The sequence below is a fragment of the Lampetra fluviatilis genome, chromosome 4 (genome assembly GCF_964198595.1).
Source record: "Lampetra fluviatilis chromosome 4, kcLamFluv1.1, whole genome shotgun sequence".
NCBI classification, from domain to species: Eukaryota; Metazoa; Chordata; class Hyperoartia; order Petromyzontiformes; family Petromyzontidae; genus Lampetra; species Lampetra fluviatilis.
Window position 1 is genome coordinate 19,392,551 of NC_136278.1, and position 2,291 is coordinate 19,394,841.

Sequence of the window (2,291 nt, forward strand, 5' to 3'; positions counted from 1 at the left end):
CCTCAAAATGCACCGACTCTGGCAAATGAGCTGTGGTGACGTTACTGTCACTTCGTGGCGGTTGTTGTTTTTGTTAATCACGGTATTTGCTATCTTCGCTTAGCTGTAGCGGCGACCAGGGGGGTATTGAAGTCTGTGAGAGCCACCCTGATCCCCCGGGGGAATTCCACAAGCAGGGCCGGGACCCCCCCCAGCCCAGTACCACGGCCCTCCCACCTCCAATCCTCGCTCAGCATCAGCTCATGTGGGCCCGGCCGGATGAAGGTGAGGACAGAGACACTGGCATCCAGATGAACAGACCGGAGTAGACGGACAGGTAGGTAGACAGGTAGGCAGGTAACCTTGTTGATCATTGGACAAGACAGGCAAGTAGGCAGGAGGAGAGGAGAGAGATGATCAGGAAGGCAGTCCCCACCCGAGTGGCAACAATTCCAGGAAGAAGGAGAATCTTAGTGATTATCATAAATTTTCATAGTTTTTGGTGGAGCCAACGGTGACCACAACCAACCCTTCTTTAACCCTGTCCCACCTGCTCGAGAGATTACGCTCACGCTGTCTGTGTTTAGCAGAATTTGAGGATGAAATCTTTTGGTTTCGTGGTTGGCGGGGACCTTGATGGGAGGAATAAATTGGGGGCCCCTCTACAGAGCTCGTCCACACCACCACCTCCCACCCCTCTACTCGTTGTAGCGCAGGTCCTTGGTGGGTCCCTCCACTCCATGGGCTCTAGTGCAGCTGCAACGCCTGGACACTCGATATCTCGGCCACTGTACGATGAGCAGAGCTTTAGGGGGGGAACCGGAATCCACTGGCTGGACAGAGGCTTTCAGTCATGGCAGTTGTTTGAGCATACTTTGTCACATTGGACGGTGTAGGCTTGTGAAATAAGACAAAACAATTATACAGATCATCATTTCATTAGATTTTTTCAGTGCTCTGCTCTCCCTGAATTTTCCACTTAGCCTCATTTTGTTTGACCAAAATTAGCATTTCTGCACTTTTTTTTGTACAGCATCTCCTTCAGATGCGGCTGCATACATATACTTCATAAGTTATGTTGATTTGTATAAACACTCATGACTTTTCTGAATACATCTTAATACATAGAGGACTTGAAGGGCTTGGGGAATTATTGGCGCCTTGCTGCCTTCCAGCATGTCTGTGGTTCCTCATTAATTGTGAGATGCATTTTGCATGACTGACGCCATATAAGACTACAATAGACATTATTATTATGATTGCTACTTCATGTCGATACTATTTTTTGTTAATGCAGAATTCGGTTCAAGGGGAGAAGGACCTTCCCAAGGAAACTTCTGGAAAAGGTGATGTTACTGCACAAGTCTCATTGATACAGCTAATGTCCTGTCAGTGTGCCCATTCACACACAGAACACTGACCTCTATGGAAGATGACAGGGTGCCAAGATAGATTATTAAGGGAGAAACCTAAAGTGAGGTGATGGTGGTGATGGAACTGTAGAATCGCACATGGGAAGTTGGAAGTACATTTTTCAACAGCTGATCTGGCAGAAGGAATTAAGTGATGGTAAAGTGTGGAACTGTGGTGGCATCAACAACCCAACCTCCTTAAACCTGACCTCCCTAAACTCAATTTTCCCAATCATGACCTCCCCAAAACCTGACTTTCCGAATCCAAATAAATAATTATTGAATTGATTCGCACGATTGGCTACGTACGGTGCGAAAAAAAGAGCATCATATATGCATACATGAATCACCATCCTGAATTGCGACAATTCATTGAATCGTTGGTTGATATGGAGGGTGTGGTGAATAATTGAGTTAAGGAGTGGCTCAATGTCCAACCGACCAGCAACTTCCACAACACAGCACGAGCTATGTGCTTCCACTATTTTATAAATACGAAACTCACAAGCATTCCCTTTCTGGAAACAGCATGCTAATTACTTTGTCCGTCTGCCTCTTAAACAAAAACGGAAAACAGAACTCCATTCACGGAGGTGTTTCTACGGCGCAATTCACAAGGGCAACTCAGAGAGCCAGAGTGGCCACGGACGAGGACAGCTTCCTCAGTTACCCGTGGCATCCTCATCGTGGCCGCTGCCAGACGCCCGAGGGATGCCCAGGGCCTTCATCCCCTTGCCGCAGCCTCCACTCAGGTGAACAGTCAGAGTGGACAGGGTCGCTTGGCCGAGACAATGTGGAGTGAGAGGCACTGAGCCGGCATTGCTGGGATCCAGGGATCTTAGCATGGACACGTTTATTTTTTTACTTATGTCACAGCAATTACATTTCTTGAGTTGCTGA

At 47.6% G+C, this 2,291-nt stretch overlaps 1 long non-coding RNA gene across 1 annotated transcript; it reads left to right on the forward strand.

The window, feature by feature from the left end:
• Nucleotides 1-249: 249 nt before the first annotated feature.
• Nucleotides 250-2,062, forward strand: LOC144931304 (uncharacterized). Its single transcript, XR_013636557.1, has 3 exons — nucleotides 250-264; nucleotides 1,277-1,325; nucleotides 1,969-2,062. It is a non-coding gene; the product is annotated as an uncharacterized LOC144931304 (long non-coding RNA).
• Nucleotides 2,063-2,291: the final 229 nt, after the last annotated feature.